Source organism: Mixophyes fleayi, chromosome 1 (assembly GCF_038048845.1).
Source record: "Mixophyes fleayi isolate aMixFle1 chromosome 1, aMixFle1.hap1, whole genome shotgun sequence".
In the NCBI taxonomy this organism is placed as follows: Eukaryota; Metazoa; Chordata; class Amphibia; order Anura; family Limnodynastidae; genus Mixophyes; species Mixophyes fleayi.
In genome coordinates, this window is record NC_134402.1 from 322734716 (window position 1) to 322762253 (window position 27538).

The 27538-nt window shown below is 41.9% G+C and overlaps 1 long non-coding RNA gene across 1 annotated transcript in view; it reads left to right on the plus strand.

The window, feature by feature from the left end:
- Positions 1-19440, plus strand: part of LOC142108543 (uncharacterized) — a 53468-nt gene extending 34028 nt beyond the window's left edge. Inside the window, exons 2-3 of the long non-coding RNA XR_012680172.1 lie at positions 14693-14786; positions 18933-19440. This is a non-coding gene — a long non-coding RNA (uncharacterized LOC142108543). The remainder of the gene's footprint in view (positions 1-14692; positions 14787-18932) is intronic.
- Positions 19441-27538: the final 8098 nt, after the last annotated feature.

A 27538-nucleotide genomic window follows, 5' to 3' on the forward strand; every position in this document is an offset into this window, starting at 1 on the left:
GATTTACCCTCTGCCAATTCACATGCTCTCCTTAGTGCTACTAGTTCCGTCACCTGGGCTGAGTGAGGTGGGCCAAGAGGTTCAGCTTCTACCACATCCTGATCGTCTACAACAGCGTAACCAGTACATAGCTCTCCTGTCTGTTTGTCTATGGCAACTTCCGTCTGTATAAAACGTAAAATCTACATTTTCTAAGGGGGTGTCACGTATGTCGGGCCTTGCAGTAAAGGTCTGATTCAGGTGTTCCATACAGTCATGCGTGTCAGTATTCTTGCCTAACTCATCATCAACCAGGGTCTCCTCACCTCCCACCCTTTGTGTCTCTTGAGACACATATGGAAGGTATGTAGCTGGATTTAAGGTGCTACATCGTTTGATGGTGATGTTTGAGGGTGCCATCAGGGCTAGTTCCCACTTTGTGAATCTAGCTGAAGAAACATGTCTGGTTTGGGCTGAATTTAACAGAGCTGATACAGCATGGGGTGTATAGATAGTTGAATTATGTCCTAATACTATGTCCTCGCTCTTACTCACCAGAAGAGCCGTTGCTGCTACACTTCTGAGACATGTTGGGAGTGATCTTGCCACATTGTCTAATTGTGCACTGTAGTATGCTACCGGTCTGCTAGCGTCACCATGTTTCTGTGCGAGGACACCTGCTGCACAACCATCAGCTTCTGTACAAAATAGCTCAAAAGGCTTTTCATAATCAGGTATTCCCAATGCAGGTGCTCTAGTCAGACTATCTTTAAGATTAAAGAACGCTTGCTCTGACTCTTCTGTGTGTACAACACGTTCTGGTTTTGAGGAAGAGACTAGCTCCTGCAATGGTAATGCCAGAATAGAAAAACCTGGGATCCAGGATCTACAGTATCCACACATCCCCAGGAAAGTATGAATCTGCTTCTGGCTCTGCGTCAGAGTCATGTGTTGTATGGCCTCAATTCTGTCGGTTGTCAGGTGTCTTAGCCCCTTAGTGAGGCAGTGTCCTAAGTATTTGACCTTAGTCTGACATGGCTGTAATTTATCCTTTGCCACCTTGTGCCCTGTTTGTGAAAGATGAAGCAACAACAATTTAGTATCATGTAAACATGACATAAAAGAATCAGAGCACAACAACAAATCGTCCACATATTGAATTAGAACAGACCCATTGTGGGGTTGAAAGGATTGCAAACAGTCATGTAAGACTTGGGAGAAAATACTGGGGCTGTCAATGAACCCCTGGGGTAGTCTGGTCCATGTGTATTGCACTCCCCTGTAGGAGAATGCAAAAAGGTATTGGCAGTCAGGGTGAAGAGGGACTGAGAAGAAAGCAGAACATAGATCAATGACAGTAAAATGACTGGCAGACGGTGGAATCTGCATGAGGATGATAGCTGGATTCGGCACTACGGGGAATTGGCTCTCAACAACTTTGTTAATTCCCCTTAAGTCCTGGACTAATCTATGGCCCCTCCCCCTATTCTTCTTCACAGGGAAAATGGGACTATTTGCTGTACTAGCTGTACGAATTAAAATCCCTTGTTGTAACAGCCTCTCAATAACAGGATATACCCCTAGTTCCACCTCCGGTTTTAATGGATACTGTGGGATTTTTGGAGCTATCCTACCACTTTTTAGATTGACCATGACAGGGGCTACGTTTGCCATCAGTCCAGTGTCCTGTCCATCTCTGGTCCATAGGGAACCTGGTATTTCCAGCAACATCCCCTTTACTTGAGATGGACTTTGTTCTATAACAGGAGAGTGTAACATTAACCTTTGAGGGGTGTCCAATATATCCTGCACCCATGGCCGGATTAAGGGGGGGGGCACAGGGGGCACGTGCCCCGGGCCCCCCTCTCTCTGAGGGCCCCCCGCCGCCGGCTGAGAAAAGAGAAGTCGGCGATCTAAAATGTACAGCAGCCGCGGTGCTACTGTACACCTGGACTGCTAACAATGATCTGGTCCGTCTGGAGGGGGAGGGTTTGTATTAATGAGAGGCGCGCGGCTGCTTCAGAGGGGGGGGGGGGGAGAGAGAGAGACTCACAGCTGAACACACAGGAGTTAGATGTGAATCTTAGGTGAGTCAAAAAAAAGTGATAACACCTTTGTCTTGGACCTCTTCTGCTTGAATAGCAATCATAACTGTTCTGTGTATGACTTGGAAGAAAGCTAAGTGTACAAAATGTCAATATATTATTCAGTTATATTTCAAGAATATTATATTAACTGAGAGTGAGAAACCGAGAGGGAGAGAGTATGAGGCTGAGACAGTGTGGCAGAGAAAGGAACAGTGAGAGATAGAGAAGGACAATGGGAAAAAGAGAGAGTAAAAACTAGAGAGAGGTGGAAAGGGAGAGAGGCAGAGTGGTGAGAGAGAAAAAATAATAATATTAATTTAATGGTACAGTTTCCATGAGGACTAATTCTTTAATGATGGATGCCATCATATATATTTATTTTACTGGTGTTGGTGGAATATTTAATTAAATGCTGTGCTGGTTTCGGGACTATTAATTTATTATTCAATTTGCGTCTAAATTTGGGGAGAAGGAGGGCTAACTTATTAAATGTGAATATGAAATATTGTCAGCAATGGTTGTGTAAAATGGGTTTATTTGTTACATGTGAATACTATTAATTTATTAATGGTCTGTTTTTTTTGGGGAGGGAAATAGTTTTTTTTATTAAATGTGTATGTCAGTGGTTCCCAAACTTTTGCAGTTCGCGGCACCCTTAGAGTCTCCATAATTTTTTTAAGGCACCCCTCCAAAATAATAATTGAGCAGTCCTGTTTTAGAAGTAGTTGGGTCAAAAAAATGTAATAGGTATTTAGGTCAGGACAGAAATACTTATTTAGTTGTATGCAAAAATGTCCCCTCAGCATCCAGACACTCTGCCCCCTCTGCATCCAGACACTCTGCCCCCACTACATCCAGACACTCTGCTCCCACTACATCCAGACACTCTGCCCTCTCTCACGCTGCCCCCTCTGCCCTGTCTCATGCTGTCCCCCCTCCTCTGCCCTCTGTCACGCTGTCCCCCTCCTCAGCCCTCTGTCACGCTGTCTCCCTCCTGTCACGCTGTCCCCCTCCACTGCCCCTCTCACGCTGTCCTCCTCCTCTGCCCCCCTCCTCTGCCCTCTGTCCCCCTCCTGTCCCAGCTCCTCTGCCACGCTGTCCCCTTCCTCTGCCCTCTGTCACGCTGTCCCAGCTTCTCTGCCCTCTGTCTTGCTGTCCCAGCTCCTTTGCCCTCTGTCACGCTGTCCCCCTCCTGTCACACTGTCCCCCTCCACTGCCCCCCTCCTCTGCCCTCTGTCCCAGCTCCTCTGCCACGCTGTCCCAGCTTCTCTGCCCTCTGTCTTGCTGTCCCAGCTCCTTTGCCCTCTGTCACGCTGTCCCCCTCCTGTCACGCTGTCCCCCTCCACTGCCCCTCTCACGCTGTCCTCCTCCTCTGCCCCCCTCCTCTGCCCTCTGTCCCAGCTCCTCTGCCACGCTGTCCCCCTCCTGTCACGCTGTCCCCCTCCTGTCACGCTGTCCCCCTCCTCTGCCCTCTCTCACTTTGCCCCCTCTGTTAACCTCACTGGCTGTAGACTACAGGTATGACCTGACCCCTAGCGCTGACCATTGATTTCCCGCGCAGCATTTGCTGCTGTAATAAGCGCGGGTAAATGTGAGTCTTCTAGTCTATGTGAATCCCTCCTTGGAGGATATCTATGTGACCCTTCATTAGGATTATACCTTCCCTTTGTACAATCTTTTCTCATATGTCCTTCTTCTTTGCAATTGTAACATCTGAACATTCTGCGTTTCCCGTTATGTGGGTTATATGCTGGTGGTCGTGTATGCATTTCCCCTAATGCCTGTATACTCACCGTCATCAACTTGTCACTCTTCTCTTCCCTTTTCCTAAAGATATTTTTGTCGTGTTCCACAGCAACTTCTCTAAGAGAATCTACCGTGCTGCCTCTCCAACCAGGGGTTGAGGTTTGTACTCTTGTTTTTAGATTTTCCTTTAAACCATCCATCAGTACTGTTACTGCTACTTCCCTATGATGTGGGTTCTCCCTTATATCTGATATCCCCGTAAACTGTGTCATTGATGCAAGAGCTCTACCAAAATAATCCGCTGCAGTTTCACTGTCTTTTTGTTTTATGGTGAAAATCTTACTCCAATTTACCACTACTGGAAAATATATAGCTAAGTGTTTAACAATTCTTTCTATATTCTTTTGGTTAATCTCATCAGTCAAGGTGTCATCTTCCTCCAACAAACAATCTTCAATAAATTTTTGTATGTTAGTATTGGGAGGAAGACACGCCCTCAACACTACACGCCAATCCTTATTGGTTGGTTCGTGGGCATTTCCTAAGTCTTTAAGAAATTTCTGACATTTAGCCAACTCCTTTCTAGGATCTGGGAATTCAGTCATAATGGAACGTAATTCTGATCTAGTCCAGGGACAATGCATTGTAACATTTCTTAAAGGAACTACACCATCCTTATCCGGTTTCCCATTGGGAACTGATATTGTGCGGACTGGGAACGCACCCTCTGGTACACTGACTTCAGGGGACACTACAGGATTTGCTGGTTCTAGATTTAGAACGCTTTCATTCCTAGTGATCACGCTACTCTCACCTATCTCAGCCATTTTCTCATACTTGCGCTAAGCCTCTAGTACACTAACGGCATGGGCAATGGCCGAAATTACAGTGGGTTCATCTTCATTCTCAGATACACTTGATTTAAACTGGCTTAAAACAGGATACAACTTAGCAATTTTTCTATTTTCAGTTTTAACAATGGCTGTACTTACCCCTCCCGCCACATAAGGTGGCGGGGGCGCGCTTGCGCTGAGTTCGCCACGCTTCTCGACGGTTACTTCCGTTGTGCGCGCGCTTTTAGCCACGCCTACTTCCGCTTTGCATTCGCTGCTGTGCCACGTGTTACCTTCCATTTGCCATAATTTTAAACAATCATTATGTTTATTCCTCACTTTCGTTGAGGTAATCAACCATACTTTATCTTTTACAGTATTTAGTACCTCTGCATTAAAACTCCCTATTGTTGGGAAAGGCCTATCACAACCTTTGGTCATCTTGACCCACGTGTCGCAATACGCAGTTGCGTATGCACCATATTTCTTACACATAAGAAATCTCGCTGAACCAATAGGACCTTCCTTAGGCAGTACCTTGGCCTTCTCTAGCGTTTGCTTAGCACCCATATTGAACAATAGGGTCCCAGAAATATCGCAATATCCTGCCACAAACGCTTCCAGAAATAACACAATATTCAGCCACTAATTTTTAACACTACCGCTAGAGATATTTTACCGGCCTGTGGACGTATTTGCTACAAGCCGCGTCCACTCGCTTCCTCTTGTATTAAACAAGGACCCCTAATACAGAAATATCAATGCAGACTAAAGGGTTATCAGCTCCTCGATTACCCCTGACTCTCCAACAAAATCTGTTGAGTTTATTACAACTGGTAGCATCCGGTAAAGTCAATTACCAGCCTTACCAACGTAATTCCTCCCCGTTACCCCCAAGTCGCAATCACGGCTTTCCTTGCCGTGCGGTGCAATCGCAACGCTTAAAGCTAGTCTGTAAGCAATGCGATTACCCTTGGGTGCACGTCGCGAAAACTTATTCAGTTTCCGCCCCCCCCGGTATACCTGCCTTGTATACCGTACACCAGTTGGGCACCTGCCTCGTCAAACAGCAATTGACACTCTATTTTGCAATAGATAAATCTTAGTGTATTTAAAGTCAACAAATCACACGACATACACCTTTTCTGCGCAGAAAATAAAAAAATTCCCAACAACAGTAATAATATCTCAGAGGCTTTCACAAGTAATTATACTATACATGTACAATAACTATCAAAACGATTGTTTAACCACGTGGCAAGTCTACCGGAAGTTCGCGTACGCACAGCAGGAAATACACATACGCTAAGCAATGCAATACAGTTAAAACGCACAATGACAGAAAAAAGAAACAGTTTTCTCTTTTGTCCCTAGATTCTAGTTAGCGTGCCCTAGATAATGCAAAACGGACATTCGGTTTCACAACACAGAGTAAAATTCAGGTTTTGAACACAATGCGTTCTTACCCGTTTATGACGCGTCTCCACCCTTTGTTGAGGAACCGAAATCCGTTGGTCTTGCGTATCATCGGCAACGAAACCTCCAAAGCTCACGAGCCCCCAAATTGTTGTGCGTATTGTCGCTAACCAATAACGATTGTCGAACCTCGATTTGTGTTTCCAAAGCAGGAAAGATTTATTCGCAATAAGTAGAATAATATGCTCAAGCAAAGTAATAGTAAATACAGCCGTTACTTATCGCAGGCGCTCTGGATCCAGTGCAGTCATTCAATCCTGAAGTCTGGGGACAAGATGTCTGCACTCTGGATCACAAGCTGCTGCTTATATACACAATCACATACAGTAATACAATGAAGATGGAATAGCTTGCATCTATTGGTCCAGGTCTCAGGAAGGTCCAAGGGGTCGTCATCATTGGCCAGTTCATACAAAGGAATCCAAAGGAAGGGGTCATCTCAGCAGGGGGTATGCTCTGCTCTTTCCGCCAAGATTCCTTAGTCTTAAGTAGTTCATAATTCCCTATCATTCATAACTTGTGTATGCACTCTGCGATTCCCTCGCAGAGTGAACCAAACAGTAGGATATGTAACGAGGTTCATTATGATACCACTCATGATGTTATTCCTTCAACCCGTTTTGTGTATTTCATTAATATGCATGTAACTCTGATATAACATATAAATACTACTATATTTCGACATATCTTACTATGTGTTGCAACTACCATTAATGTGTACTATTTTATAAGTATGCGTGTTTGTGCGAATGTATGGTAAAAGACCAATTACTGTTGCTGCCACGTGTAGTGGATGCGTATGCCCTTTCACGCCGTAGCGTGCCCTTGTACGTCGTAGCGTACCGTACGCATCTTTTCAGACAAAGACAACCAAGTTTTGCTAGACTTTAATTGAAATGACTTTATCCAATTTGCTGACTTCGACATGTCTCAAACTAGCTATGTGACTTTTATAGGGGTGGCATAACTAATGAAATCAAGAAATAAACTGTGACATTGTTGTGGCAAAATCATAATACTGTTACCTATAAACGTCTGCTGCAGCCATGTTTCAATACAGGTAATTATACTACATGGATGTTACTGAAAGTCCGTGATTGAGTGTGAAATGTCACTGTGTAGGTGTTCTAAAACATACGGGCAAATCTAACTGTGATTCTGCGAGGATGAGTGTTTCTGTCGTGGTGACTAGTTACTCTGAAATCACAAGGAGTCTTTTGTTTATATACTGCACTAAGGTGCTATCTGTCCTTCGTGGACTGACCACTCCCCCTCTAGTGTCTGGTCCCGCCTTTATGATGGCTGACCACACCCCCTTTGGTGGGCCCCTAGTGTTGCATTCTCCGGTTGGCCCTTCATGCCCCAGTCCGACACTGGGTAAGACAACATGACTTCAGTAATGGAGACAGAATGTCCGGGAGACTCCCGCATTTCTGGGAAATCTCTTGGGCTCCCGGGAGAGCAGGGCTACCTCCTGATTCTCGCCAACGCAATAGATAAATGGCAGGGGGTGGGGCTTAATGGCGCAAATATCACGTTATCTTAGCCCCACCCCAGCTATAATTGGCCAAAAGTGTGACAATCCTTAGGGGGCGGGGCCAAAATGATGCCATTCACCAAGCCACGCCCCTGGACACCCTCCTCCCCGGGATCTCCCTGAAGCCAAGGAGGAAAAATTGGCAAGTATGATTTATGAGCATTAGTTTTCTAGGATTCACTTAAAGACAATGGAGGGGCAAGTCCAATGCACCAATAATACATTACAAATTCTTATCAAAACAAGCTCTTAACTGTGATGCTTCCTTAAAACTAATATGTTATAGCACCACTGACATACAGTTGTTCCACAGAAATGTACTTAAGCTCAGATCAGTTTAATTACTTTAAGACAATATAGATTTTATATATATTCTTATAAAAAAAGGATAATTAAATATTAGATTATTTTTGCTGTAAGATTATGTAGGTATTCCATTCATTATCATGACAGCTTAGTGCTAGCTTAAAATGGCAGAACAAGCCCATCTTAACTATGTGTAGAAATTTAAGACTTACTGAACAAAGAGTTAAGATAAATCCTATCTATAAATCCTATTTACATAGGTAAAGCAATTCATAGAACAAATTAATTTTGTATTATTTCAAACACCATTTTACTGTGCAAATGTTCCTTCTGATATCTGTCTAGCGCAGGCCTGTCCAACCTGCGGCCCTCCAGATGTTGTGAAACTACAAGTCCCAGCATGCCCTTCCAGCTATCAACAGGTTGTCTACTGGCAAAGCATGCTGGGGCTTGTAGTTTCACAACACCTGGAGGGCCGCAGGTTGGACAGGCCTGGTCCCTCCAGTCTCTTCAATATCTCATAAGACAAAAAAAAATACAGTAGATGAGTGTTTTATAAGTAATTACATCTCCCCCTATAGATTGCACCTCAGATGCGGTTTACAGACAGTAAAGACAATTTAGCAAGGGGATTTAGATATATCTAAAACTTGAAGTGAAGATTTTAATTTGTAACGTGATGAAAAGTCAGAATCTGTTAAAAACAAAAACAAAAAAAAACCTTCTATTAATGCCGTAACAAAAGTTTAATTGGCCCTACTGTTACCTTCATGGCTGCCAATACCCTTGATATCAGATTTGTAATTAAAGAAGGGAATACCATGTACAGCGACAACTAAACCTGCTGTGATATAAAGAAGTGCTCTGCTTTGCCCTCTGATGTTTGCTTTGTCTTCTTTCCCTTCATACTTCATCCTGTGAGACCCTCTGCTACATATCTCTCCAACTGTATTAGTATTGTGTCATTCTTTCCCACTGACAGTTCAGGTACTCACCCCCTGCTCCCTCAGGGACACATGCCAGGCACTGCGTGTTTTGACAAGGGACAGGCACCTCTGTGGGTAACAGTCTGTCAGACACTATGTTCACATCACTCTTCATTGGATGTAACGTGAGGCTGTTACACCAGGCACAGCTAGAGGTCAAAGAGTCTCACTCGTACTTCTACTTCTACCTGATCGATAAGCCATTAATACTACATCTTTGGGAGGGGTCTTTGGCATCACAACTTTATACAGATCCATGGGGAACAAGAAAGGCAATTTAGCAACTTTTTTAAAATGTTCTAGTGTAAGGCATCTCCAGAGAGTCTTAATTATCTATGTAGCAGAAGTGTTACAGGACAGGACTGGTGTGCATTGGGAACAGTGGGATGATGAGCTGTATTGACAGCTATGTAAACGGAAGAATGAATAACTGTTAGAATAGTGGGGTGTTAAACTGAATTTGAAGTGTATGCTCAGTTTAGTTTTACTTGTGTCAAAAGGTGGAACCCCATTATTTTTACTACTGAAGTAAATTTGGTTCAGAATGAGAGAATATTTATTCTAGGACTGCTTGAGAGTTGTGTCAGACATTAGCAATGTAAAATTCCATAACTTTATTAATCTCTTTCACTAGGACACAGCTTTACAGCTAAAACCTAGGATATGTATCAATAAAACCTTATATTTTGTATATAGCTAACACCATATACACAGATTAATGTTATTTGTATTGTTTATTTATAAAGCAACAATCATATTATGCAGCGCTGTGCAGAGAAGATGTAGTCCCTGACCCATTGGAGCTTACAATCTAAACTCCATTACACACACACTAGGGCCCATTTTGTCAGAAGCCAATTAACCAACCCAGGGGCGCACGCAGGATTTTTAAGGGGGAGACTCCCCCCACCCAAAAAAAAAGCGAGAGAGCTGCTGCTCTTGCGACCGTGCATGCGCAGAAGCGCTGTTTCGGCAGCACTCTACTATACAGCAGCCGCAGCACTGTCAAAGAAGCGTCCGCGCCCGTACTGTATACAATACAGCACTGCCGTGGACGCTTCTTTGACAGCACTGCGGCTGCTGTATAGTACAGTGCCGCTATGTAGGGGCACTTCTTTAGCGGAGGGGAGGAGTTTCTGGAGACCCAGAAACCCGCCATGCGTGCGCCCCTAGAACCAGTATGTTTTGTTGCATCTAGGAAGAAACTGGAGGACCTGGAGGAAACTCCCATGCACAAACAAACTCTACACATATAGGGCCCTAGTCAGAACCAAACCCATGACCCCAGTTCTGAGGCAGCATTGCTAACCACTTTTTTTTTTTTACAGCAGTACATACATTAGTTTAGGTATCAATCACCTCAGAAGAACCATTATAAAGACACTGTTAGCAGAAATAAATATTGCTCTTGTTAATTAAGCTTTAGGGCCTGAGTCATTAAGGAGCACAAAGCATAAAGAGGAGTAAATTTGATCCTGGACAAACCACGTTACAATACAAGTGGTGCAACCTAGTTTATTATTTTGCATGTAAGAAAAATACTGGCTGCTTTTTCATGCAGCACACCAATACTTCATGGCTTTATTTTTACACTGAAATTTATAAACATGCCCTAGCCCAACTATAAATCTGTCCCCACATTTTGAATGTACCCCCCCCTCCAATGCAATATTATTTTGCCAAGGTGCAAAGTTACTCCTTTTTGTTTTGCTCTCCTTAATGACTCATGCCCTTAGTGTTATATGTTGGCAATGTGCAGATTTTGCTAGTAAATTAAATTTAGGCCAAAGCACCTGACCACTGAACCATGTGTGGCAACACAATTGACCATTCTAAACAAGTAGAATATATTCTGATCAGATATAGGACATATGTGATTATAAGTAAGGGTCACCCATACATTGTGTTCTTGACATTAGACCTAGCAGCTAAGTGACTAGATGGTAGGAAATAATGGGCATTTACATAAATGTGCACACATGGAGTGAAGTGTCAGAAATAAAAGGAGTTAAATCTGTATGCAGACATTCCAGCTCACTACTCCTTCTCCTAAAGGCTACTTAAGTTCAATAACCAGACAGCTGGTCACATGAGAAAGCTCTGATGGTCAAACCTTAGAGAGCTACAGATCATTGATATTGATTAAATCAATTGAAGAAAGCAGATGGGGCCACCCATGCTTCCTTTCTCAGAGTCTAGAGTGTGAAAGTGCTGACCACATAAAAGCCAGTTTTTCAACCTATATAGGATACTGTATTATCTAATGTAAACAGCAAAGGTCCAATTTGATATATATATATATATATACATTGTAACAAAAGGAGGCATTTAGCTGGCAATATGCAGAGAAAGCAGGGAAGTAGAGTAAAACATTGGCACAGTTATGTACCTAGGTGAAGATTAAACCAGGTAAAAACATATGTGTAGTTTGAAATTGGTTTACTTACATGATTTAAAAGCTGCTTCCTCTCAGCAAACAGACAGGGTGGGTCTGATAGTCTAAACAGAACCAGGCATTGGCGTTTCCTTTTAAAGAGAAGGTGGGTGTGTCACCTGTTCATCAAGCTAGGCCTGTGGGAGGAGTGTCAGGTATAAAACCCTGCTTGTTTCATTGTTCAGGGAGATCAACGCTGGGCTAGCTGGCTGATCTGGACAGAGAGCTGGACTATGTATAGTAAGCGTTGAGGGTCTCCATAATCGCTGTGCAAGTATACAGTGTCAAAACATTATTACCATCCTGACAATAAAAAGGAAGAAGTTGTACGCGTGTGCTTCTGCAGTAGCAGGCTCTTGCCACAATATATATATATATATATATATATATATATATATATTTTTATTTATTTTTTAAATAACCATGATGGGTGGACAATGGACACCATGGAGACTCCAAACTGACCTTCTGCCCCACTTTTTATTATGACGGGAGCTACTCCAAATTGCTACCGGTTACTAGAGTTTGCGGACCCTATTAAAGTGGTCCTACATTAGCTGTAATCTCCAGTGAAGTCATGACTGATGTTGCACTATCTGAGAGCATGACTCTAGTCTAATAGCACAGTGTATGAGAGTTCGAATTTCTAAGAAGTAGTTACAATGGTTCCCAGAATGCACTGCAGAGAAAGGAGGAGCTGACGGCAATTTGGGGGCCATAGGCAGGTGCAGTGTGCTACTGGAGGACACAAGATTGTGCCACTTGCTGTGGGTGAGCACAAGCTGGAACAGTGTCCTGTATAGGGGCCGCAGGCTGCTGCAGTGTACTATATAAGGGGCACAGACAGGTCTTGTGTGTTATGGGGGACACAGGATGCGTGCAGAATACATTGAGGTGCATAGGCTGGTATAATATGCAGGCCACTATGGAGCTGACACAGAGTGGGACATTCACTAGTTTGCGTAGAATATCTTGCGTGAGATGTCTTTGTGCATGCACAGAAAGTGGGTACACCCGTATGTACCCACTTTCCTATGCAGTCTAGCGTGATTCTGACACTTGCAAGGGGCATACAAACATAAGCACACTAAAGGCATGTTCACACAAAGCACCTCATGCAAATCTGCATAAACATGCATATACGCCTGTTAGAAGGTGTATGTTTTGCAAGTGCTATATGCACTGATGATGACATACAAACCATGCGCATATGCTGCTGATTCAGAGGCTATGTATATGGGTGAAAATAGCCACTTTTTCCATGCTCTTTTTTTAAGAGCAAGCTACGCCCATTTTGCATCCAACTCTGCATCAATCCCTTAAGGTGTATAATGTACTAGGTAATTAGGTTTCCTTTTAATTTGCATATGTACACATTTAAACAAAATGTGCATGGCTTGCCAATGAATCATACTTACCTACTTTCTTCAGCTCCCTTCCGGGAGCCAGCCAGTGGAGGGGGGCGTGAAGGGGCGGGGTGGCCGAAATCGCGTCATTTCGGCCCCGCCCCCTGTGACGTCATGACGCAAATTGCGTCATTTGACAGCGGGGGCGGGGCCAAACGCCGCGATTCACCGGGAATCGCGGCGTTTGGGATCTAATTCTGCCCACTTCACTAGGAAGTGGGGCACTTCCTAGTGAAGTGGGCAGAATTCGGGAGATTGCCACACTCGCCCGGGAGTCCGGGAGACTCTCACAAAATGCGGGAGTCTCCCGGACATTCCGGGAGAGTTGGCAAGTATGCAATGAATCATTACAAAATTGCTGACTCCTAACAATTGTATAATCCTTACCCAACAGATACATACTGTATATAAACACCAGATATATCTACATATACAACCACACATTAATGTGTGCCTAGTTCTTCCAATCCCCTCTCCATCCCTAAAAACAACCCTGTATTGCACACAACACTCGCTCACCATGGTTTGTTGGCAGCAGACTAGACAAAAGCCCTGGCTGTTGGGGTAACAGGGAAGTCATCCAGAATTGGGACTGACCAGCCTAAATCAGGACAATTGGGAGGTGTGCAGAAAAAACTTTAAACATAGGTTAGTGTCCCTTTAAACAAATGCAATTCCTTTAGTAATTCTAAAAATACAGCTGGAAAGAAAACAATTAAAGGGAATGGAACTGACCAGAATCAGTGGTGAAAAATGTGTACTCGAACACGTTTTGCGCTTGGGCAGACCTTTTCCAGGACCATGGAGGATGGTAGTAAATGAGGTTACTCTCCAGTATGTCACTGCTGAAAATACATTGCTGACACAAAGTTGTTCAACTAGCTACAACAAGAGCTGGTGCCATATAGCAAAGATTTATTTCTTCTCAAATATCTTTAGTGTTACACAAGAATTCTTGAATATCTAGACTTTTTCAACACCCTCCACTTTTTTCTTCCCTTTAGGCAGTTGGCTATGAACAAAACCTTCAAAGATTTCCCTAATTATTTCCTTATTTGTAGTGTGTATTTTTTGAATTACAGACTCCACCTGAGAGTGATTTTGGTAAACCACAATGTTGAATTAGCAGCTAAATTAATCTGTGTTTCCTTAGCATGTGTACTAAAATGTTAACATGTTGGTTATGGGATTCATTTTTTCAATACCCTAACAAATGCAAACATAAAATAATGTAATAGAGTAAAGAATAGTAGACCTCATGTGCCAATATGCATGACAATTTGATATGGACAAAACTGATGTTCACATTTGTCAGCATATTTTAAAACCCATAATAAATTATATAAGGGCAGCACGGTGGCTTAGTGGTTAGCACTTCTGCCTCACAGTTCTGGGGTCATGAGTTCAATTCCCAACCATGGCCTTATCTGTGAGGAGTTTGTATGTTCTCCCCGTGTTTGCGTGGGATTCCTCCGGGTGCTCCGGTTTCCTCCCACACTCCAAATACATACTGGTAGGTTAATTTGGTTGCTATCCAAATTGACCCTAGTCTCTCTCCCCTGTCTGTCTGTGTGTGTATGTTAGGGAATTTAGATTGTAAGCTCCAATGGAGCAGGTACTGATGTGAATGAGTTCTCTGTACAGCGCTGCGGAATCAGTGGCGCTATATAAATAAATGGTGATGATGATGATATAAGTTAGCAGGTAAGCTTGGGTAAGTGTAGTATAATTGTATTAACTTTACTACATTTTTAATCAAGTTACGTGACAATAACCAAGAAATCTACAATGGGACTATATATATGTATAAGTTTGTGTTTATTTATGTGGAGTAACATAACATTAAGTCCTTGTGTGTATGATCTTAGGCACTAACTCCTACTTATATCATTCTCTCTGCAGGATCTGGAAAGTGGACCACAAAATTTTAATATGCAGTCACTTCATCACTGTAAAGTAGCAACACCTTATATTGAAGCAGATCACTTTTAGCCAGGTCTGTTGTTCTACACCTGCCTATTTTCTATAGTAATGTCAGAATGTAAATAGCAAGTAAAAAATGTTTGATAAAACCTCTAGATCTGCTGTAGAACATTGTGCTTCTCCAAGAGAAGCCCAAAGCTTATTTTGAAAAATACACTGGTCTCTTCCCTCAAAGCAAGATGTCTTTGATCTGAAGAGCCCAGTGTATACCTCCAAAACATGTTAGTGCCTGTCTTTGTCGGTGTTGCTTTTTCTAATGATAAAGCTACATTTGCAACACTTTATATTCTCTCGGATCCTGGATATTTGACTCATCATCCATGACCTAGCATTTGTAATGTCTTATGACCAGGGGAGGGCTGGCAAATTTTAGACATGGGGGCAAGACTCGTCTTTTTAAAGGAAAAAAATGCAGGTTGCCCAGTGACCCAGCCCAAGGTAGCCCACTATGGGCCCAGCCTGGGGGGCAGATGCCCTCCTGCCCCTGCTTATGACTATGTAGCAACACTTTATGTTTTGAAAAGTGAGCACATGTGCAAGCATTTAATAACAGTGGCAACTATTTACCACTAAGGCTTGTTTTATACTGTCACAATTTACTAAGAAAATGTCACCAGGGCAGTTGAGTGATACTCAGCTCTCCGGCAATACTGGTAGAGTACTCTTATTGCTTCACCAACCAGTTTACAATGTTACCTTTATAATTCAAGTTTATAGTACTTTACTCTCAAAGGCTTCAAGTGTGCCCTTAAGACTCATTTCTTTATTCAAGTCTATCAGTCCTCCTCCTAACTCTCTCCCTCAGTTAGTACCACCCTATTTGTGTCTCCCCTTTCCTTTAGGATGTAAGCTCTCAGGAGCAGGGTCCTCTTTCATTGTCTGCACCTTCTACTATTCCACCACCCTCTGTACCTCTTGGCCTGCTTCCCTAGCCCTATGTTCTTAAGCTTCGGCCTACTTCTCGCTGATTTCTACCATCACTTACACTCATTGCCGCAGTAATATGTTGATTTGCATTACCATGTTACCTGTGTCTGTGTATATATTTTCGTTCTTTCTGTATCATGTTGTGTCATGGCTCACTTTTTTTTGGTATGTTGTGTACGGCGCTGTGGACCCTTTGTGGCGCCTTATAAATTAAAGATAATAATAATAATAATAATAATAATAATAGTATGGATAAGTAAAATGTGTGTATAATCTGAGAGGAACAAAGACAGAAGGATGAGGTATTTATTACGTGTAGACATAGCACAAAGAATGTGCCTTATTTCGCTCTGTGAGTAAACTTTCCCATTTTTCCCATCCATCTGAGATAGGATTTTAGCCCTTTTGCTTGCCATATATGTGCCGCTCCAATGCTTTATAAATGCAAATGTGTAACTGCTTACCTGTTCCTTATTCATTTACCTGCTCGTCTGACCCACATTTTATTATTAGACAATGTTATGAAGTAAGGGGAAAGGAGATGTCATGAATATTTCATATTAATCCCTTTTTACCACATAACTAATAAATTCTATGTGTTTTAGTCAACATCACCTCTGGAAAAACTACATTCTGAAAAGCCGTTTTGCCATACTAAATGAAGGGAACACAACAGCGATCTTTGATTTTATGTTTTTACAGTGCATTAGGTGCAGAAGAAGGTCCTTACTTAGTTAAGTCATTAATGTACTAGCTGTTCATTAGACGTCTGCTTAGGAGGAGTCACATGGGATGATGCTTGTTGTAAATAGAGCTGCACATGAGAGCTTCTCCCACTGTCCCAGGTGATTAAAGCTCATGTACAGCACTACTGACAGCATCCCACCACTTTTAAACACCACAACTGCCTGATAACATGCCCTGGACAAGCACCAAATGAATAGGAGCGCCTCTCGCAGAGGTCACACAACGTTTTACAAAGGCAGACAATCTAGTGCCACCATCACTGCACACCTCAGTCAAACAGGGTGACCCCACAAAAGAGGATACATTACTTCTCCAGGAACTAATAACAGACTTCAAACAGTTCTTTGAGATTGATAGATTAATACACAAAGCAGCGTCAATAACTAAAACAGATATTTCCACCCCAGTATGCACAACTGCTCTAGAGACACACCAATAAAATGTCCACCAATCCCAGCAATGCAATAAAGGAGACATTGAGTACTTACAGTGAGCTGGAGGAGTTAAAAAAAACAATAAGGACGATTTAGAAATTCAGGGGAGCAATCTGAAGATCATGTACCTACCAGATCATGTACCTACCAGAAGACATGTCCCTGGTTAAATTAAAGTCAAGCTTACAATGCCTTTTTATCACTCAGATCCCCGACTTTGAACCTGTGCCAATAGAGAGAGCACACAGGGCTCTGCACTCAAAGTACAAAGAATCTGACCCATGTTGGGATTTTATCAGATTTCTCAACTTCAAAGACAAATAACAAATCTTAGGTGCAACATGAGGCCATCCTCACATATTTTCTTTTATCGCTACCTCTTAGCATAATAGTTTTAGTGAGAAAAACACCTTTATTTTGATCTGCCTTCACCGGCCACAACTATAGTTCTAGAACTTCAGTTTTACAAACAAAGTGTAAATTTATCTTAAACTATACAATTAAGAATATCTTGACCTGACAAAAATGTCTAATTGGATACTAACTAATAAATGCTGCATAATACCTGGTTATACTAATTCACTCTTGTAGAATAATAGAGCCACAAGGATTGTGTAACCTAGGCTAACTAACCTTATTTACCATATAGCTGCCCTGCCATAGTTCAATGTTAGTTTGACAATTAATGCTCTCTGATTATATATGCTCACTAGCCAGATTCTAAGCTGACACAATGCTAAAGTAATGCCAATATACATATTCGCAATACCTGTTGATTCAATTTAGGTTCTCCCTATTTGCATCAATCTCATTTGCCAGGAATCCGGAACCCCTCTCCTCACAGAAGATGCATCAAATTTCATGTGTGACTCTAACAAGGGATTAAATTTAATTGTATTACTTTTATAACACTTCTGCCTTATAATTCATTCCATTTGAAACATTAATACATTAATGCTAAATCTTGTGAATGATTCACATTTTTACTACAGGGTTCTAAATAATTAGTACTACCTCCCAACCTGTTAGTTTGGAACTAGTATTTATCTCATAGATTACTCTTCATATGTCCCTATTTTACCGCCCTCATCTAGCCCATATCAAGCTACCCTTTTAGCCTCTGCTCTTACCCCCTCCAAACCTTTTCACCACTCATTAGCTAGTCCAGTGGTTCCCAAACTGTGCGCCTAGGCTCCCTGGGTTGCCTTGGAGATCTCACAGGGGTGCCTCAGCCAGGGCCAGTGGTAAGCAGGGCAGGGGACTACTTGGTAATTATTTTGGCTTAGGGATGTCTTGAAAAAATTTTGGCGACCCTAAGGGTGCCTTGAACTGAAAAAGTGGAATACACTGAGCTAGTCCAATCTGTTCTTTCCTAGACCTATCAAACATCACAGTAATAAGCATAACATTCATTCTATAGTGCATGCTCTAGATGTGGAGGAAGATTTCAACAGAGTTGCTTGGCTGCTGATGATGCAGACCTTAATGCAATTCATACATAATTTCTTGCATGCCATTAGCGACCTACATCACAACCGGATCCCCACTGTGCTAAAGAATGGCATTTCATGGATCGGATTTGGCTATAGCACGAGACAATGGTCTGTCCCCTAATATTTGCCCAGGCCATCGAGTCTCAGAACAGAATCAGGTTAAACTCTGACATCTCAGGAATATTAACAAATAATAATTAAAAAAAACTACCGAAACTTAACTTTGACTTTAAATGGAAAACAGACTCTTTCAGATATTTGGGGGTTAACGTTACCAAATCCTTCAAATAACTTTACAAAGTTATTCCCCCCCCTATGTTTAACAAATCTAGCTACCTGGGACAAATACCGTGGTGGTGTAATTTAAGACACAAATTCCTACAAAACACAAACATCTGCTAGCAAAACTGAATTAATGACATAACTAAACATACATATTTACATAGTATGCCCAAAGTACATATAGTCCAATTACAACTTACATAGTTTTATTAAGGCCAACTTATAATGCTAATATTCTAAAACTGGGACTAAAATCCCTGTTTTCTCTTTAACTAGTGGAAGATTTCTTCAAGATTAATTCAATTTCAGAAATAGAGATGGGTCAAGCCAAGAGGGAGACCCAGTCTTCCGAAATGAAGTATAACTAATTAAGAGGAAAAGCAGTCACTTATCCAGAAGAAGCAGAACTCACACTTGGTTACATTTATAAAAAACCAGCGGAGAGGAAAAGTAGGGCAGACAGGATTTATACAAATGTTGGAATGCATTCCTAAATTTATCACACATCACGTTCAAAAAAACCTGCACCTATTAAAATTGACTCTTACTTGTTGCTATTTGTGTGTTTAATTAGTACTGGTTGCAATAAGGGATTATTTTTCAATATGTTTTACAGCTGCAATTTAAGTTACAGATGTATGTCTAGAATGTCTAGTTTTTACACTTGATTACTAACATCTTAATCTGAAATGGCTGTAAATTAAGTAATTTGTCCTTTTCCATTAAAATGTGCAAATAAGAGAGGGGCAGCACGGTGGCTTAGTGGTTAGCACTTCTGCCTCACAGTACTGGGGTCATGAGTTCAATTCCCAACCACGGCTTTATCTGTGAGGAGTTTGTATGTTCTCCCCGTGTTTGCGTGGTTTTTCTCCAGGTGCTCCGGTTTCCTCCCACTCTCCAAAAACATACTGGTAGGTTAATTGGCTGCTATTAAATTACCCTTAGTCTCTCTCAGTCTGTGTTTGTATATGTAAGGGGAATTAGATTGTAAGCTCCAATGGGGCAGGGACTGATGTGAATGAGTTCTCTGTACAGAGCTGCGGAATTAGTGGCGCTATATAAATAAATAGATGATGATGATGAAGAGAGGGTACAAGCTAAAAGTTCCACATGTGCTCATGTAAGACACAAAAAAGATCTAGTTAAACCTATGTTTTAGAAAATAATAAAAGTATGTTAGTTATCTACCTCTGCCAATGTGTCTATACATATCTTTAATTGATCAAATTGACAATATTTTGGTTACATATACATTAGAGATTGAGAGTGATACCAGGAGGTTACCCCAGCCTTCCAGACAGATAATACATTTTATTGGAGGACAAAGTTACCCTAAGAAAGCTTAATATTAATTATATGAAATTATGGAGCCTTTTGGCTAGTGGTTTTCCTTTCATAGACATCACTTTTACAGCCCCTTAATATCATGGTATAGACAACTTTGTCCTCTAGTCAGTCTTACTATAAATGTAAAACTGACAATTATTTTATTGTCCCTATCCAGTCTTTAGGTAAAACCAACCAGTTTCTGTTAATAAACAGAATAAAGCGTATATTTATCTTTGTGCAACAGAGAATGCAAACTCCACAGGTCACATGCCAAATCTATTTATCAGTGTCACTCTGGTTAGAGGTTCCTTAGTCTCAGAGCCTCATCCTCTCTGTGACTTGATATAGGAGGTTATTACATAAGATGGGAATCCTGGCAGCATTTAGAGGGTGTATAAGTGGTGTCCCATGCTGTAATAAAATTAATTTTGTGACTAATATATACAGTCTGTCTATCTGCACGGTTATGTGCGGACTGATCAAAGGGACCCTGGCTTTGGGGCTATCACATTCAGACCCTTAATGCTTGAATGTCAAAACAAGATTCCTGGGAGAAGCTTTGAGGTGGGAGCCTCAAGGGAGCGTGAACCCCCCTCTCCTGGTACATAACATATACAGAATGTGGCTATTATAACTTGCCTCTAATTCCCCTTGGACATTAATATAAACAACAGAAACATGAGCAATATACAGATGATTCTGGGAAATAGAGATGTCTAATATACCACATGGTTTCTCACAAATTATTGCCTAATGCAAAAACCCAGTTTTATAAGATGAACAATCTAAATCTCAGAGCCTTGGGATTCCATACCTGAAAGGTCCACAAGCAGCCGTCTTTCAAAAATTCATCAATGTAGTTACCATTATTTTTGAGATATTTACAGCTATTTGTTGTGCTGGGTTTTGGTTAATATTTGCAAGATGCTGTTGGTTAATGCAACGTACACATAGTAGGAGCATAGCTGGAAGATGAAACAGGCAGAGTAAATGAGGATATGTAAGACAATGACTGCATTAACAGAAGTAGACAAAATCATTTCTGCAAGTTAATTTACTTAATGTGTACACAATTAATATATAGTATTACTTCAACAGTGTATAAGGTAACTGACCTTACCCATTTAAGATTCAATTGAGCAAAAATTCCTTGACTAACCTGCAGAGACCTTTGCAATACCCTCCAAAGCTATTCATCTACCTCGCCGAGTGACAATCTTCTCCATGCTGCCTAAAACACAATTTAGAAGTTGAAAGAGATACAATTGTGTCCAGAGCCATCTTAACAACATTATGGGCCCCCAGGCAAAGCAGTGCACTGGGGCCCCTAACATAAAAGTAAGTTTATATTTATTGTTACCTGCAAAAAGTCATAAATGGCCAACATACCCATAACATCACTCCACATGCCATCAAACCTAATTAAATATCCCCAGGGCTGCCAAGAGAAATTCAGGGCCCCGGTACAGCAACTTCATGGGACCCCCATTGTAGTGGAGCAGTGAAAAACAATTTGCGCCGCCGGAGTGGTCATGCAAGGTGGGAGTGGTCATACAATTGGGGGCGTGGCTACCATGTTAAAAGCGGTAGCCCACCCTCCTACCAAAAAAACCCTGCATTGCTGCGTACACCATTGGCAAAAGGGTACAGTGCCCGCTTGCCGGTGTATTACATATGTCCCAGCAGTCCTGACTTTCGGGACAGTGACCTAAAAACAGCTTGCTTTGTAGAGAATGTGTCAAGGAGCCTTATTACCTCCAATCTGCTCCATTCTCACTTGTCAGCGACTTATTGCAAATCAAAGCAGGACATCTGAGACAGACAAAAGTGTGTGTGTGCCACCTTCTGTGGGGTCATTGTTCTGGGCCGTGACACAACCTGCACAACTTCTGCATTCTGTAAATGTGTGGGGCTGAGGGGACAGGAGCCTGCTCACCCTGATAATGAGGGATAAGGTGAAGGGTCTGCAGACTGAGGCTGCGATTCACAGCTCTGGTTCTGTGTATTATACAAATGTTTATTTGTGTTTAGACCACTTTTCTACACATAAACCTAGTTTTACACGTTACACCTGGTGAAATAGCTGTACACAACATTTTTCAGTTTTACTCACATCAGCAGATGATCATGTCCCCAGCTGCAGCCTGCACCGAAAGCCAGGCTCATGACTCGCGCTCCTTATAGGCGCGGTCACAGGCTGCAGTAACCAAGCAGGACCACAAAGTCACGCGAGAGCCCAGCAAGGCACTCTCTCGTGACATCATCGCATCGGCGGACCCGCAAGAAGGACATGGCGCAGCGGCCGGCAGAACCACAGCCCCCCCCCCTCCTTGCTCGGGCACATTAAAAAAATTAAAAAAAAGTTGAAAAGAAAAAAAGTTTTAAAAAAAAATTGCAATAGTCGGCAGTGCAGCCGCGGGCCCCCTGTCACACTCGGGCCCGGGTAAATAGTACCCGCTCCTCCCCCCTCTCGGCGGCCCTGAATATCCCTTGCATGCCCATCAGATCTCTCCATATGCCCCTTACATCCACATCAGGTGCTATTGTCCCCGTTCAAGTCTCCCCTATTTCACAAACTGTGCCCTCCATCAAGCTTCTGGTCTGCCCCTGTATCAGATTCTGTGCCCTCCATTATTCTCCTATTTTCCGCCTTCATCGTGCTTCTGGTCTCCCCCCTGCCCCTGTATTAGATACTGTGCCCTCCATTCATCTCCTATTTCTCCCCCGTCACTTACCTTTCTATCACCTTCTTCTCTTCTTTTTTCTTTTCTGTTTCTTCTCTTCCTCGCTTGCTTCTCTGTCGCGTCGTGGCTCCTCTCGGTGCGCTCCTCATTGAAAATGTCGGGCATGATGACGTCACGCCCGACATTCAACGCGAGTGCAGCAGGGAGGAGGAGCACAGGGAGGGAGCTGGATTGCCACCGCATGACCGCAAAAAGGTACGTTTTTATTTTATTTATTACTTCAGAGCCCTGCCTATGGGGCCCCCTTGCCCGAGGGGCCCCCGGGCAGTTGCCCAGCGTGCCCAATGGGAAAGATGGCCCTGATTGTGTCTACTGTATTTAGTACAGCTGAATAAAAAAAACGATTAGAAGGGACACTAGGAAACTTGGGAAATCCAAACATAGAAGGAAAACTGCCTTCTCTCCCATTGTACTGGCTTTGGGAACACCATTTCATCTACAAGAGTCTATCTGAGTCTACAGGCCCAATAGAAGATAGAGTAATGCAGGAGACACCCACATGAGGTGCTAGTCATTGGTTTATCTGCTCCTAGAGTCACGGATTCCAAAGCAATCATTACATTGTGGTCACAGTGTTTAAGCCAATGCTAAGTGTAATTGTTAGATTCATATGGTGTGCAGAACATGCATCAAGGGCCCAAAGTGATCTTGTACTTCTAGAGAAGAACAAGTTTTCAGGATGGTAAAACACTAACCTTGACCAGAGGTATTGACTTGGGACTGTGGTCAGACGAGTTAGATAGTCTAGATAACATTGGGTCAGTCTAAGAACTAGAGGAGTAAAGAAGAGAGGTCAGTATTAGATTAATTTCAGTATCAGATGATTGGACCTAAGAAACATAGCATACACTGGGCAGTATTTATATAGCCCCTGCTACAAGTAGCCTTTTAGATTCACCTTGCTCAATCCCTTTTCTGAACCAACATGTCCAGAACACGTTACTGCTGGACTTTCCAAAATTTGCCAGCAAGCGGTTAATCGTGGTGACTGGATCCTGTTGTACCCAGAAACGTATGCCCTCTATTAAGTAATCATTCAAGAGAGTGATAGCAGATATCAAAAAGGTCTCTGGCCTGTGAAACCAAGATAGGGAAACATATTCTCACTATAGTAGCGGAGCTTACTACGTATCCAGATCTAATTCCTTTGCCCACTATCTCTGCTAAACAGTGTTATGTAGCCCTGGTAGTCAGAAGTTTTACTAGATATTATATACACTATATGGACAAAAGTATTTGGCCACACCTGTTAATTATTGAATTTATGATGTTTCAATCAGACCTGTTGCCAGAAGTGTATAAAATCAAGCAACTAGCCGTGGAGACTCCATTTGCAAACATTTGTGATACAAAATGGGTCGTTCTGAAGAGCTCAATGACTTCAAGTATGGTAATGTGATAGGATGCTACCTTTGTAATAAGACGGTTTGTGAAATTTTTACCCTGCTGGATATTCCATGGTCAGCTGTAAGGGACATTATTAGAAAGCGCAAGCGTTCAGGAACAACAGCAATGAAGCAGAAGACCACGTAAAATCACAGAGCGAGTTCAACGTGTGCTAAGGTGCACGGTGCATAAAAGTCACCAACGCTCTGCTGATTCCATAGCTGAAGAGTTCTGAACTTCCACAAGCATTAATATAAGCACAAAAACTGTGTAGCAGGAGCTTAATGGAATGGGTTTCCATGGCCAAGCAGCTGAATGCAATCCTCACATCACCAAGACCAATGCTAAGCTTCGGATGGAGTGGTGTAAAGCATTATGCTAACTGTGAAGTTTGGGGGAGGAGAGATAATGGTATGGGGCTGTTTTTCACGGTTTGGGCTAGGTCCCTTATCTCCAGTGAAAGGTCATCTTAATGCTTCAGCATACCAAGTAAATTTGGACATTGCTTTGCTTCCAACTTTGTGGCAACAGTTTGGGGAAGGCCCTTTTCTATTCCAACATGACTGGTTCAGTGCACAAAGCAGGGACTACAAGATATGGTTTGATGAGTTAGCTGTCGAAGAACTTGACTGGCCCGCACAGAGCCCTGACTTCAACCCCATCGAGCACCTTTGGGATGAACTGGAATGGAGATTTTGAGCCAGGCCTTCTTGTCCAACATCAGTGCCTGACCTCCTAAATGCTCTACAGAATGAATGAACACAAATTCCCACAGAAACACACAAACATCTTTTGGAAAGCCTTTATTATTATTATCTTTAACTTATAAGGGGCCACAAAGGGTCCACAGCACCGTACATTACATATACAGAAAACAGAAACCCAAGACACAACATGATACAGAAAGAACAAATATATATACAAACACAGGTAACAAGGTAAGGTACATCAAACTATTTGTGGGACAGTTAGTGAAAGGGATAAGCCTTCCAAGAAGAGTGGAAGCTGTTATCACTGCAAAAGGGGGATCAACTCCATATTAAAGTATATGTATTTGAATACAATGTCATTACAGTCCCTGTTGGTGTAATGATCAAGTGTCCGAATACTTTTGTCCATATAGTACATGCTAATTTGTGTGTCTTCCTTACCCTTTTAACACCCCCCTTGTATCAGATATATATAACAGTCAAGTGTCATAATATAATATATAATGGGTGGGTGCTTTCAAAAGGGAACATTAGCATTAAACATAAGTTCAATGTGTTTTAAGTAACTATTAAGATGACTGATAGCTAAAAAAATTAAATAAATGTATTAAAAAACACAGAGGTGTGAGGGCAACAGAATAATGCAGAACAAAACAATAAAGTAAGTTACTTGAACAAACAATGTTGCCACTGTACTTAAAATATATTAAAAAGGTAATATAACACTAAAACCTGCCATATGGCAAAATGTCAATCTCATAAAATGCACATAAGTCTCTTTTGAGGGAGTTTTTGCTGGAATAATGAAGAGATATCATTGCCATTAAGCTGGGATCCTAAGTGTGTTTAGGAGATAATGAATCTAGTATCAACTCCAGAAATGTGAATGTGGATTTGGAGGAGCCTGGTTTTCTGAAATAATAGAAAAGAAGCAGAGACAGATCATAAGTGCTTCTTAGTATTGCTTCTTATTATCAGACAAAGATGAGACTTGCACTAAGTTTTATCTATGAGCCGGTGACTCCTCTCCCTTGCTCCTCAGGACAGATGACCTCGAGGTCAGTGAAATGAAAGTGAAAAGCAACAGGTCCCACAGAAAGGTCAAAGGGTGAAATACAAGTTAGGCTTGTTTAAATGATTTTGTTGCAGGGTAAATGTAGGAAGAACGTTTTGCTGAAGATAGCGCAGGTTGCCTGAAAATAAGTCTTAGACATATGCCAACCATAACCTATTTTGACAGTGACTCTGAGGATTCCCCCATGTATTAGCCACATAAGTTAAAATCTACCGGTATATCTTGTTTTTATGAATTCAGAGGGTAATTGTGGTCTATAAGTATTACATGCTAAATGTATGTATAATTACCAAAATCTATACTTCTAGGAGTTTGCATAATCAATCAGTACAAAGCTATATTGGGTAAAGGTTAATTGCTTGGCTGTAATCATAACAAATCCTTTTATTTTGTAGGTGTCTGGTTTCACTTAATGATGCAGTACCATTCAACCTCCAAACACACTAGCCAGGAAAGCTGCTAGTCTGCCTGAATACTGGTAAACCCATGTATTATTGTTATTAATCATAATTTATAAAGCGCTAGCATATTACACAGATAATGTTTAGTAATACACTTACTTATTTTTTTTTAAGATTTCAAAAGTGACCCCACCAGCACTGTGACCCTGTGTCCTTTCATGTAAACAGTTTACAATCTATACGCCGTTCTTTGGTGACTAGTAGTCAATGCCTGACAGTTAACATAGAGAGACATTTAACAGGTCATTAATATACAATAAAGATCATGTTCCTCGGTGACCAGTACACAATATCAAGCCCATTGCCTGATAACTAGTGTTCAATACAGAACCACTTTTCTGGTGGCTAATGTACAATACAGAGCCCAACGCCTGGTGGCTAGTGTATAATACAGAACTTATAGACTGGTGGCTACTTTATAGTGTATATATCAACCCAGTCCTTGGTGGCTTGTGTACAATTTAGTGTCCATTTCTTGGTAACCAGTTTACAATGCAGAGCACCTTAATTCATGGTCTGTAGACTATAAAAAGCATATTCCCTGGAGGTCAGTGTATATCCCTGGTGTGTTTACAATGTAGAGCACCTTAATTCACGGTCTGTAGACAATAAAAAGCATATTTTCTTGTGGTCCATGTACAATGCAAAGCACTTTCAATGGAGGCCAACACTCACATGTCCCCTGCATGCTCCTCAAAGTAGCCCGTTTACTAGGGGCTGACAAGTAAACTCTTCAACATTCTGTTTAGTGCAGCTGGGTGGGTAGTCAGTGAGTGGCATGTGGTCAACTCAAAGTGTGCACTGTATATTAGAAGAGTATGCCCACTCCAACCGCAGTAGCTATTTGAAGGAGCACTAAGTGCAAAAGTGTAGTGCATTTTCCAGAAAAAAAATGAAAATTTAAAACTACATTTTTTAAGACAACCTGCGACCATTTTGCTTAAACGGTGTTTTAGGTGGGTGTCTTGTCTACCTACCCCTTTAAAGTATAGTTCCAGGCTACTGTAAAAATAAAATAAATGAACGTTTCTCCTCCTGACACCTCACGTGGTTACTGAACACATTAAAAATCACTGCTGTGTAAAAGGGAGTACAGAAAGAGAGACTGCATCTGCAATGCTTAGTATACATTTCCAACTGTTCCGATATCAGCGAAACAGTCCCGAATTTAGGGCTC